The sequence below is a fragment of the Arachis hypogaea genome, chromosome 14 (genome assembly GCF_003086295.3).
Source record: "Arachis hypogaea cultivar Tifrunner chromosome 14, arahy.Tifrunner.gnm2.J5K5, whole genome shotgun sequence".
Classification (NCBI taxonomy): domain Eukaryota; kingdom Viridiplantae; phylum Streptophyta; class Magnoliopsida; order Fabales; family Fabaceae; genus Arachis; species Arachis hypogaea.
In genome coordinates, this window is record NC_092049.1 from 109,328,280 (window position 1) to 109,342,093 (window position 13,814).

At 40.0% G+C, this 13,814-nt stretch overlaps 1 non-coding gene across 1 annotated transcript; it reads right to left on the reverse strand.

Moving 5' to 3' along the window:
- Nucleotides 1-12,203: 12,203 nt before the first annotated feature.
- On the reverse strand, nt 12,204-12,311 carry LOC112745713 (small nucleolar RNA R71). Its single transcript, XR_003173627.1, has one exon. It is a non-coding gene; the product is annotated as a small nucleolar RNA R71 (small nucleolar RNA).
- Nucleotides 12,312-13,814: the final 1,503 nt, after the last annotated feature.

Below are 13,814 nucleotides of genomic sequence, written 5' to 3' on the forward strand. Positions count from 1 at the left end.
TGCCACAAGCACATGGTTAGGGACAGCTTGATTTAGCCGCTTAGGCCAGGATTTTATTCCCTTAGGCCCTCCTATCCACTGATGCTCAAAGCCTTGGGATCCTTTTTATTACCCTTGCCTTTTGATTTTAAGGGCTATTGGCTTTTTCTGCTTTTCTTTCCCTTCTCTCTTTTTTTTTTGCTGCTTTTTCTTGCTTCAAGAATCATTTTTTTATGATTTTTCAGATTATCAATAACATGTCTCATGTTCACCATTCTTTCAAGAACCAACATATTTAACAGTCTTAAACAACAAATTCAAAAGACATATGCACTGTTCAAGTATTCATTCAGAAGACAGAAAGTATTGCCACCACATGTAACTAATTAGAATTTCTCTTATTAAAACTCGAAATTTTATTGCCTCTTATTCAAAAGATCTACTATTTTATTCTTGTTTGCTGATGATGAGAAAAATAAACTATGGCTTAATTGGAGATAAAATTAAAATAGATACTAATTACTACTATATGACTCCTAAGGTGAACTTCTATAACGACACTATCACAGAGTTAAAGCAGAAATTGGAATTTAACAACCTTAGTTATGGGAAACGGGTGTTCCTTGGATCTTTGGGGTGTTTGGTCCTTCAAGAGATAACTTCTGGCGCTTCAAGTCCCTCAAGTCACGCCCTTGCTCCTCTTGTTCTTTAAACATATAGATGAGAATTTGACTGTGCTCCTTCTGTTCTTTTATTATTTGTTCCATAGCGTCCCGTATCTTGGTAACAGACGTCTCAAGATACTCCCAGTATTCAGATTGAGGGATTTCTGGGAGAGATTCCTGTGTTTTCTTCTTAGTGGGATCATCCTATGCTTGTTGTTTTTCCATTGATGCTTTGGTGATTGGTTTCTTAACTGAGATATACTCAGTTATTCCCATCCTTACCCCAGCGTCCTTGCAGAGCAGAGAAATCACGTTTGGATAAGCCAACCTGGCTTCTTTAGAATTTTTGTTAGCAATTTTGTAGAGTTCAGTTGAGATCAGCTGATGAACTTCCACTTCTTTTCCCATCATGATGCAATGGATCATCACTGCTCTTTTAACTGTGACTTCAGAACGGTTGCTAGTAGGCAACAGAGAATGCCCAATGAAGTCCAGCCATCCTCTGGCGACTGGTTTGAGATCTTCTCTCTTGAGTTGATTTGGGACACCCTTTGTGTTGGTGGTCCACCTGGCTCCAGGGATACATATGTCCTCTAGAATCTTATCCAGGCCCTTGTCTGTTCTCATCATTCTCCTGTTGAAGGAGTCTGGATCATCTTTCAGCTGAGGTAGTTTTAAGATCTCTCTGATCTTGTCAGGGGTGGTATGAACAATCTTTCCTCTGACCATGGTCCGATATTCATAGAAAGCAGCTCCAGATAGTTTTTGCTTGTCAGTCTGCCACATATTAGCATAGAACTCCTGGATCATATTCCTTCCCACCTTCGTTTCAGGATTAGCTAGGACTTCCCAGTTCCTGATTCGAATTTGCTCCTGGATCTCCGGATATTCATCTTCTTTCAGATCGAATCTAACTTCCAGGATCACTGATCTCAGACCCATTATTTTGTTATAATGGTCTGAATGTTCTTTAGATAAGAACTTCCCTTGATTCCAAAGTGGTTTTGGAACGCTCTCTTTCTTGCCTCTTGGAGTGGGTTGTTTTCCTTTAGGAGCCATGATCTTAGTGATCGCGGATAAACACACCAAACTTAGAGGGTTGCTTGTCCTCAAGCAAAAGAAAAGAAAAGAGAGGGAAAGAAGGAGAGCTAGGTGCAATTGTTGATGGAAGGGGAGGGGGGCCGAACCCAAATTTAAAGGGAGGGAGGGTGGGTTTTCGAGAAAAAAGAGATAAAGATATGATAAAAAAGATTGATTTGGAAAAGATAAGATAGAAGATATGATAAGAGAAGATTTTTGAAAAAAAGATAGATCTAGATTTTGAAAAAGATAATGTGGAGATTTGAAAAAGATATTAGTTGGAAAAAAATTAGATTTGTTTTGAAAATAGGATTTGAAAAGAGTTGGATTGAATTTGCAAAGAGGCTTGGTGCTTATGGATTAAGATACATTTGATATTTTTAAAGTAGGATTTTTAGAAATTAGGGATTTTAGAAATCAGGGTTCTTAACATGTTTATGCAAGAAATCATGAATTGAAGTATGAAAATCAAGATTAGAATGAAAAAATATGAAGAAAAATGAGTTTGCCTCCTCCCTGCCATCCTGGCGTTTGAACGCCCAAACACTGCCTGTTTTGGGCGTTCAACGCCCAAATGCTGTTCTCCTGGGCGTTCAACGCCCAATTGTTGCCCTTTTCTGGTGTTGAACGCCAGATTGCTATCCTTACTGGCGTTCAGCGCCCACTGGCTGCCCCTTTTGGGCGCTGAACGCCCAAAATGGGCTCTTACTGGCGTTTTCTTGCCAGTGAGCTCTTTTTCTCTGTTTTGTGTGCAGATTCCTTCTGTAACCCTGTGAACTTATGCAATTGATTCTTTACCTTGTTATCAATGAACTCTATATAAACAAATAAAAATAAAAATAGAAATGGGGCAAAATGCTTGGAGGATTGATGCCCTATGGCTAGGTTGCCTCCCAGCAAGCGCTTCTTTATTGTCTTTAGCTGGACCTTGCTGAGCTTTTAGTCTATTTTCAGCCTTGAGCACTCTTGCTCAACGTTGCCTTCAAGATAATGCTTAATTCTCTGTCCATTGACAATGAACCTCTTATCAGAATCAATATCTTGAAGCTCCACATAACCATATGGTGATACACTTGTAATCACGTATGGTCCCCTCCACCAGGATTTCAATTTCCCGGGGAATAGCCTGAGTCTAGAGTTGAACAGCAGAACCTTCTGTCCTGGCTCAAAGATTCTAGATGACAGCTTTCTGTCATGCCACTTTTTTTATTTCTCTTTATAAAGCTTGGCATTTTCGAAAGTTGTGAATCTGAATTCCTCTAGCTCATTTAGCTGGAGCAATCTTTTTTCTCCTGCTAATTTGGCATCAAAGTTTAGGAATCTGGTTGCCCAGTAGGCTTTATGTTCCAGTTCCACGGGCAGGTGACATGCCTTACCATACACAAGTTCGTATGGAGAGGTCCCTATAGGGGTCTTGAATGCTGTTCTGTAAGCCCACAGAGCATCATCCAAGCTCCGTGCCCAATCCTTTCTACGGGTACTTACTGTCCGTTCTAGGATTCTCTTTAATTCTCTGTTAGAGACTTCAGCTTGCCCATTAGTTTGTGGATGATATGGAGTAGCCACCTTATGGCGAATTCCATACCGAACCATGGCAGAGTAAAGTTGTTTATTGCAGAAGTGAGTGCCCCCATCACTGATTAGTACTCTAGGGACACCAAACCTGCTAAAGATATGTTTCTGGAGGAACTTCAGCACTGTTTTAGTATCATTGGTGGGTGTGGCAATGGCCTCAACCCAATTTGATACATAGTCAACTGCCACCAGAATATAAGTGTTTGAGTATGATGGTGGGAAAGGTCCCATGAAGTCAATTCCCCATACGTCAAACAACTCAATTTCCAAGATTTCTTGTTGAGGCATGGCGTAACCATGAGGCAGATTACCAGCTCTTTGGCAACTGTCACAGTTACGTACAAACTCTCGGGAATCTTTATAGAGTGTGGGCCAATAGAAGCCACATTGAAGGACCTTGGTGGCTGTTCGCTCACCTCCGAAATGGCCTCCATATTGAGATCCATGGCAATGCCACAGGATCCTCTGTGCTTCTTCTCTAGGCACACACCTACGGATTATTCCGTCTGCACATCTCTTAAAGAGATAAGGTTCATCCCACAAGTAGTACTTTCCATCAGTAATTAACTTCTTCTTTTGTATCCTGTTGTACTCCTTGGGTATGAACCTTGCAGCTTTATAGTTTGCAATATCGGCAAACCATGGTGTTTCCTGAATGGCAAATAAATGCTCATTCGGAAAAGTCTCAGAGATCTTAAGAGAGGGGAGGGGCGTCCCTTCTACTGGCTCTATCCAGGACAGATGATCAGCCACTTGGTTCTCTGTCCCTTTTCTGTCTCTTATTTCTATATCAAACTCTTGCAGAAGCAACACCCATCTGATGAGCCTGGGTTTTGAATCCTGCTTTGTGAGTAGATATTTAAGAGCAGCATGATCAGTATCCACAATCACTTTTGATCCTACTAAGTATGATCTGAATTTGTCAATGGCGTAAACCACTGCAAGTAATTCTTTTTCTGTGGTTGTGTAATTTTTCTGGGCATCATTTAGAACGCGACTAGCATAATAACTGACGTGCAGAAGCTTGTCATGCCTCTATCCCAACACTGCACCAATGGCGTGATCACTGGCATCACACATTAGCTCAAAGGGTAATGTCCAGTCTGGTGCAGAAATAACTGGTGCTGTGACCAGCTTAGCTTTCAGCGTTTCAAACGCTTGCAGGCACTCTGTGTCAAACACAAATGGCGTGTCAGCAGCTAGCAGATTGCTTAGAGGTTTTGCGATTTTTGAAAAATCCTTTATAAACCTCCTATAGAATCCTGCGTGCCCCAGAAAGCTTCTGATTGCCTTAACATTGGCAGGTGGTGATAATTTTTCAATTACCTCTATTTTTGCTTGATCTACCTCTATTCCCTTGTTTGAGATTTTATGCCCAAGAACAATCCCTTCAATCACCATGAAGTGACATTTTTCCCAGTTTAAAACTAGGTTGGTCTCTTGGCATCTTTTCAGAACAAGTTTCAGGTGATCAAGACAGAAGCTGAATGAGTCTCCATATACTGAGAAGTCATCCATGAAGACTTCCAGAAATTTTTTCACCATATCAGAGAAAATAGAGAGCATGCATCTCTGGAAGGTTGCAGGCGCATTACACAGCCCAAATAGTATCCTTCTATAAGCATACACTCCAGATGGACATGTGAATGTTGTTTTCTCTTGATCCTGAGGATCTACTGCAATCTGGTTATAGCCTGAGTAGCCGTCCAAAAAGCAATAATAATCATGACCTACTAGTCTTTCTAGCATCTGGTCTATGAATGGTAAAGGAAAATGATCCATTCTGGTGGCTGTATTGAGCCTTCTATAGTCAATACACATGCGCCACCCTGTAACTGTTCTTGTAGGAACCAGTTCATTTTTTTCATTATGAATCACTGTCATGCCTCCCTTTTTTGGGACGATTTGGACAGGGCTCACCCAGGGGCTATCAGAAATAGGATAAATAATCCCAGCCTCTAGTAGTTTGGTGACCTCTTTCTGCACTACCTCTTTCATGGCTGGATTTAGCCGCCTCTGTGGTTGAACCACTGGTTTAGCGTTATCCTCCAATAAGATTTTGTGCATGCATCTCGCTGGGCTTATGCCCTTAAGGTCACCTATGGACCACCCAAGAGCTGTCTTGTGTGTCCTTAGCACTTGAATAAGTGCTTCCTCTTCCTGTGAATTTAAGGCGGAGCTTATGATCACTGGAAAAGTGTCACCTTCTCCCAGAAATGCATATTTCAAGGATGGTGGTTGTGGCTTGAGCTCGGGTTTAGGAGGTTTTTCTTCTTCCAGAAGAATTTTCAGAGGCTCTTTCATGTCCTCTGAATCCTCTAAATCAGGCTGAACATCTTTAAAGATGTTTTCCAACTCTGATTCGAGACTCTCAGCCATGTTGATCTCTTCTACCAAAGAGTCAATAAGATCAACTTTCATGCAGTCTTTTGATGTGTCAGGATGCTGCATGGCTTTGACAGCGTTCAACTTAAACTCATCATCATTGACTCTCAGGGTTATTTTCCCCTGTTGGACGTCAATGAGGGACCGTCCAGTTGCTAGGAAGGGTCTTCCTAGAATGAGAGTAGCACTCTTGTGCTCCTCCATTTCCAGCACAACAAAGTCAGTGGGGAAGGCGAATGGCCCAACTCTGACAATCATGTCTTCAATCACGCCTGATGGGTATTTAGTGGAGCCATCAGCAAGTTGGAGACATATCCGGGTTGGTTTAACTTCTTCAGTTAAGCCAAGCTTTCTGATAGTGGATGCAGGTATTAGGTTGATGCTTGCCCCAAGATCGCATAAAGCTGTCTTGGTGCATTGACCTTCTAATATGCATGGTATCAGAAAACTCCCAGGGTCTTTGAGCTTCTCAGGAAAGCTTTTCAGAATAACTGCACTGCATTCTTCAGTGAGGAGAACTCTTTCTGTTTCTCTCCAATCCTTTTTATGACTCAAGATCTCTTTCATGAACTTGGCATAAGAAGGTATTTGCTCAAGTGCTTCTGCAAATGGAATCTTTATTTCAAGAGTCCTGAGATAATCTGCAAAGCGAGCAAATTGCTTATCCTGCTCCTCTTTCCGGAGTTTTTGAGGATAAGGTATCTTAGCTTTATATTCTTCAACCTTAGTTGCTGCAGGTTTATTGCCTACAGAAGTGGTTGAAGAAGCCTTTTTAGAGGGGTTGCTTTCAGCATTTGTGTGTGTCTGATCCCTCACTGGCAATTGAGTGCCAGAGTTAGAGACTGGAGTGACGTTAGATGCCAACTCCTTGTCTGTTCCTGGCGTCTAAGCGCTAGGACTATGCCCATTTTGGGCGTTCAGCGCCAGATCTTGCCCATTTTGGGCGTTCAACGCCAGATCCTTGTCTATTTCTGGCATTGAACGCCAGTCCTGCCTTGTTTCTGGCGTTGAACGCCAGTCCTGAGCATGGTCTGGGCGTTCAGCGCCAGCCTTCCACCAAATTTCTGGCGTTTTAGTTCCAGAATTACTTTTCCCTGGGCTCTTACTGTCCCCAGGTGAATTTTGGGTGGTTTGCTCATTTCTTAGCTTTTTGCTGCCTTGAGGTGGGGTATTTAATGTTTTCCCACTTCTCAGTTGAACTGCTTGGCATTCTTCTGTTATTTGCCTTGATAGCTGCTGCTTTGTTTGCTTAAACTGTTCGTCCATATGTATATTAGCCATCCTTGTCTCTTGTAGTCTATCTTTGAATTCGGCTAACTGCTTTGTTAGAAAGTCCAATTGCTGATTGAATTCTGCAGCTTGTTTTACAGGACTGAGTTCAGCAGTTGCTGTTTTAACCTCTTCTTTCATGGAAGGGTCACTGCTTAGGTACAGATGCTGATTCCTGGCAACTGTATCAATGAGCTCTTGAGCCTCTTCAATTGTCTTTCTCATGTGGATAGATCCACCAGCTGAGTAATCTAGAGACATCTGAGCTCCTTCAGCAAGCCCATAATAGAAGATGTCTAACTGAACCCACTCTGAAAACATTTCAGAAGAGCATTTTCGTAGCATCTCTCTGTATCACTCCCAGACATCATAAAGAGATTCACTATCTTCTTGTTTAAAGCCTTGGATGTCCAGCCTTAGCTGTGTCATCCGTTTTGGGGGAAAGTATTGATTCAGGAATTTTTCTGTCAGCTGTTTCCATGTCCTTATGCTGGCCTTAGGTTGGTTATTCAACCACCTCTTAGCTTGATCTTTTACAGCAAATGGAAACAGTAATAGTCTGTAGACATCCTGATCTATTTCTTTATCATGTACTGTGTCAGCAATCTGTAGAAACTATGCCAGAAACTCTGTAGGTTCTTCCTGTGGAAGACCGGAATACTGGCAACTTTGCTGCACCATGATAATGAGTTGAGGATTCAACTCAAAGCTACTGACTCCAATGGAGGGTATGCAGATGCTACTCCCATATGAAGCAGTAGAGGGGTTAGAATATGACCCCAGAGTCCTCCTGGACTGTTCATTTCCGCTTAGGTCCATGATGGAGAAAGGGAGATGATTGATGAGCGGATAATTTATACGCTTTTTGACATTGTTTTTAGTATGTTTTTAGTAGGATCTAGTTACTTTTAGGGATGTTTTCATTGGTTTTTATGTTAAATTCACATTTCTGGACTTTACTATGAGTTTGTGTGTTTTTCTGTGATTTCAGGTATTTTCTGGCTGAAATTGAGGGACTTGAGCAAAAATCTGATTCAGAGGTTGAAGAAGGACTGCTGATGCTGTTGGATTCTAACCTCCCTGCACTCAAAGTGGATTTTCTGGAGCTACAGAACTCGAAATGGCACGCTTCCAATTGCGTTGAAAAGTAGACATCTAGGGCTTTCCAGCAATATATAATAGTCCATACTTTGGCCAAGAATATACGACGTAAACTGGCGTTCAACGCCAGCTCTCTGCCCAAATCTGGCGTCCAGCGCCAGAAAAGGATCCAAAACCAGAGTTGAACGCCAGAAATGGATCAAAACCTGGCGTTCAACTCCACAAATGGCCTCTGCACGTGGAAAGTTAAGGCTCGGCCCAAGCACACACCAAGTGGGCCCCAGAAGTGGATTTATGCATCAATTACTTACTCATGTAAACCCTAGTAGCTAGTTTATTATAAATAGGACCTCTTACTATTGTATTTGTCATCTTTGGGATTACCTTATGATCCTTTGATCACGTTTTAAGGGGCTGGCCATCTCGGCCATGCCTGGACCTTCACTTATGTATTTTCATACGGTAGAGTTTCTACACTCCATAGATTAAGGTGTGGAGCTCTGCTGTTCCTCAAAGATTAATGCAAAGTACTACTGTTTTCTATTCAATTCTTCTTATTTCGCTTCTAAGATATCCATTCGCACCCAAGAACGTGATGAAGGTGATGATTATGTGTGACGCTCATCATCCTTCTCCCCTATGAACGCGTGCCTGACAAACACTTCTGTTCTACATGAATTAAGCTAGAATGAGTATCTCTTAGATCTCCTAAACAGAATCTTCGTGGCGTAAGCTAGAATGATGGCGGCATTCAAGAGAATCCGGAAGGTCTAAACCTTGTCTGTGGTATTCCGAGTAGGATTCAATGATTGGATGACTGTGACGAGCTCCTAACTCGCGATTGCAGGGCGTTAGTGACAGACGCAAAAGGATAGTAAATCCTATTCCAGCATGATCGAGAACCGACAGATGAATAGCCGTGCCGTGACAGGGTGCGTGAGCATATTATTCACTGAGAGGATAAGATGAAGCCATTGACAAGGGTGATGCCTCCAGACGATTAGCCGTGCCGTGACAGGGCATTGGATCATTTTCCCGTGAGATGACCGAAAGTAGCCATTGACAGTGGTGATGTATCACATAAAGCTAGCCATGGAAAGGAGTAAGACTGATTGGATGAAGATAGCAGGAAAGCAGAGGTTCAGAGGAACGAAAAGCATCTCCATTCGCTTATCTGAAATTCCTACCAATGATTTACATAAGTACCTCTATCCCTATTCTTTTATTTATTATTCGAAAACTCCATAATTATTTTATATCCGCCTGACTGAGATTTACAAGGTGACCATAGCTTGCTTCATACCAACAATCTCCGTGGGATTCGACCCTTACTCACGTAAGGTATTACTTGGACGACCCAGTGCACTTGCTGGTTAGTTGAACGGAGTTGTGTCCACACATAGAGCCACAATGAGGATTCAATACAATTATATATTGTTAATCTCACACAAGTACAAAGAACATGGAACACAATTTCGTCCACCAAGTTTTTGGCGCCGTTGCCGGGGATTGTTTGAGTTTTCGGCAAGCTTTTGGTCCGGTAACATCAGTGCCAGATTCCCTTTTGATCCGGCAACAGCACCAAGTTTTTGGCGCCGTTGCCAGGGATTGTTTGAGTTTGGACAACTGACGGTTCATCTTGTTGCTCAGATTAGGTAATTTTCTTTTTATTTTATTTTCAAAAATTTTTCAAAAATATTTCTAAAATTTTCTCATCTGTTTTCGAAAAAAATAAAAATGTTTTCAAAAATAAATTATTCTATGGCTTCAAAATTTTTAAGAATGAATTCTAGTGTTTCATGAAATATGTTGAATCATATCTGGCTGTAAAGCCATACCCAAACTACTTTGGGATTGGAATTCAACTAATCACCCCAGCCCATGTAATTATATGTTGCAGCCTGGCTGGCTGTAAATCCATGTCTAAATTCATTTGGACTGAGGCAGCAATTTGTTATCAAGAGCAAGCTAGTTGGAGTTAATCCACCTGCTACTGTTTCTGATCACCTGCTGAAGCTTGGCTGGCCATTGGCCATGTCTAGTGTTTTGGACTGGAGCTTTCTTTGAAAGCTTGGCTGGCTAGTGAGCCATGTCTAATTCCTGGACTGAAGCTTTAGACTAACATGGCAAGATTCCTGGAATTCATATTAAAAATTTTGGAATCCTTAATTTTCTTTTTCATATAATTTTCAAAAAATATAAAATAAAAATCCAAAAAAATTAGAAAATCATAAAAATCAAAAATATTTTCTGTTTCTTGTTTGAGTCTTGAGTCACATTATAAGTTTGGTGTCAATTGCATATGCATCTTGCATTTTTTTCGAAAATTTCATGCATTCATGGTGTTCTTCATGATCTTCAAGTTGTTCTTGGTAAGTCTTCTTGTTTGATCTTGATGATTTTTTGTTTTGTGTCTTTTCATGTTTATCATATGCATTCTTGAATTCTTAGTGTCTAAGCATTAAAGAATTCTAAGTTTGGTGTCTTGCATGTTTTCTTTGCATTAAAAATTTTTCAAAAATATGTTCTTGATGTTCATCATGTTCTTCATAGTGTTCTTGGTGTTCATCTTGACATTCATAGCATTCTTGCATGCATCACATGTTTTGATCTAAAAATTTCATGCATTGCATATTTTTCATGTTTTTCATAAAAATTTCAAAAATCAAAAAAGTATCTTTCCCTTTTTCTCTCATCAAATTCGAAAATTGAGTTGACTTTTTTTAAAAATTTTTAAAATCAAATTGTTTCTCATGAGTCAAATCAAATTTTCAATTTGAAAATCTTATCTTTTTCAAAATCTTTTTCAAAAATCAAATCTTTTTCAAATTTCTTAGTTATTTTCGAAAATTCCAAAAATATTTTTCAAAATCTTTTTCTTATTTTTAAATCAAATTTTCGAAAATAACATAATCAATTAATGTTTTGATTCAAAAATTTGAAGTTTGTTACTTACTTGTTAAGAAAGATTCAAACTTTAAGTTCTAGAATCATATCTTGGGATTTCTTATGAATCTAGTCATTAATTGTGATTTTAAAAATCAAATCTTTTTCAAAAATAATTCTATCATATCTTTTCAAAAATATCTTCTTATCTTATCTTTTTCAAAAATATCTTTTCAAAATATCTTTCCTAACTTCCTAACTTCCTATCTTTTCAAAATTTGTTTCAACTAACTAACTAACTTTTTTGTTTGTTTCTTAACTTTTTCAAAACTACCTAACTAACTCTCTCTCTCTCTAATTTTCGAAAATATCTCCCCCTTTTTCAAAAATTTCTTTTTAATTAACTAATTATTTTTATTTTTATTTTTATTTCAAAAAAATTTTCGAAAAACACTAACAAATTTTCAAAAACCAATTTTCAAAAATCACTAACTCCTTTTCAAAATAATTTTCGAAAATTATACCTCCCCCATCCTATTCTATTTATTCATTCATATCCTAACATCTCATCTCACATCTCTTCCATTCTCACAGTTGTGTTTCTTCCTTTATATTACATTCTTTATCTCCCCCTTTTTTCTTCCACTCACAAAGGGATCCCTATACTGTGGTATAAAGGATCTCTATTATTATTATTACTATTTTTTCTGTGCCCTCTTCTTTGTCATATGAGCAGGAGCAAGGACAAGAACATTCTTGTTAAAGCAGATCCAGAACCTGAAAGGACTCTGAAAGAAAAAATTAAGAGAAGCTAAAATACAACAATCCAGAGATAACCTTTCAGAAATTTTCGAACAGGAAGAGGAGATGGCAGCCGAAAATAATAATAATGTAAGGAAGATGCTTGGTGACTTTACTGCACCTAATTCCAATTTACATGGAAGAAGCATCTCCATTCCTGCCATTGGAGCAAACAACTTTGAGCTGAAACCTCAGTTAGTTTCTCTGATACAGCAGAACTGCAAGTTTCATGGACTTCCATCTGAAGATCCTTTTCAGTTTTTAACTGAATTCTTGCAGATATGTGATACTGTTAAGACGAATGGAATAGATCCTGAAGTCTACAGGCTCATGCTTTTCCCTTTTGCTGTAAGAGACAGAGCTAGATTATGGTTGGATTCTCAACCCAAAGACAGCCTGAACTCTTGGGATAAGCTGGTCACGGCTTTCTTAGCCAAGTACTTTCCTCCTCAAAAGCTGAGCAAGCTTAGAGCTGATGTTTAAACCTTCAGACAAAAAGAAGGTGAATCTCTCTATGAAGCTTGGGAAAGATACAAACAGTTGACCAAAAAGTGTCCTTCTGACATGCTTTCAGAATGGACCATCCTGGATATATTCTATGATGGTTTATCTGAGCTATCAAAGATGTCACTGGACACTTCTGCAGGTGGATCCATTCACCTAAAGAAAATGCCTGCAGAAGCTCAAGAACTCATTGACATGGTTGCTAATAACCAGTTCATGTACACTTCTGAAAGGAATCCTGTGAATAATGGGACGCCTATGAAGAAGGGAGTTCTTGAAGTTGATACTCTGAATGCCATATTGGCTCAGAACAAAATATTGACTCAGCAAGTCAATATGATTTCTCAGAGTCTGAATGGAATGCAAGCTGCATCCAACAGTACTCAAGAGGCTTCTCCTGAAGAAGAAGCTTATGATCCTGAGAACCCTGCAATAGCAGAGGTAAATTACTTAGGTGAACCTTATGGAAACACCTATAACTCAACATGGAGAAATCATCCAAATTTCTCATGGAAGGATCAGAAGCCTCAACAAGGCTTTAATAATGGTGGAAGAAACAGGTTTAGCAATAGCAAGCCTTTTCCATCATCAACTCAGCAACAGACAGAGAACTCTGAACAAAATGCTTCTAATTTAGCAAATCTAGTCTCTGATCTATCTAAGGCCACTGTAAGTTTCATGAATGAAACAAGGTCTTCCATTAGAAATCTGGAAGCACAAGTGGGCCAGCTGAGTAAAAGGATCACTGAAATCCCTCCTAGTACTCTCCCAAGCAATACAGAAGAGAATCCAAAAGGAGAGTGCAAGGCCATTGACATAAGCGCCATGGCCGAACCTGTGAGGAGAGGAGAGGACGTGAATCCCAAGGAGGAAGACCTCCTGGGACGTCCAGTGATCAATAAGGAGCTTCCCTCTGGGGAACCAAAGGACTCTGAGGCTCATCTAGAGACCATAGAGCTTCCATTGAACCTCCTTATGCCCTTCATGAGCTCTGATGAATATTCCTCTTCTGAAGAGAACGAGGATGTTACTGAAGAGCAAACTGCCAAGTTTCTTGGTGCAATCATGAAGCTGAATGCCAAATTATTTGGCATTGATACTTGGGAAGTTGAACCTCCCCTGTTTATCAATGAACTAAGTGATCTGGATCAACTGACATTGCCTCAGAAGAGACAGGATCCTGGAAAGTTCATAATCCTTGTACCATAGGCACCATGCTCTTTAAGGCTCTGTGTGACCTTGGTTCAGGAATAAACCTCATGCCCCTCTCTGTAATAGAGAAACTGGGAATCTATGGGGTGCAAGCTGCTAAAATCTCACTAGAGATGGCAGACAGCTCAAGAAGACAGGCTTATGGACAAGTAGAAGATGTATTAGTAAAGGTTGAAGGCCTTTACATACCTACTGATTTCATAGTCCTGGATACTGGAAAGGAAGAGGATGAATCCATCATCCTAGGAAGACCTTTCCTGGCCACAGCAAGAGCTGTGATTGATGTGGACAGAGGTGAAATAGTCCTTCAATGGAATGAGAACTCCCTTGTATTCAAAACTCAAGGATCTCCCTCTG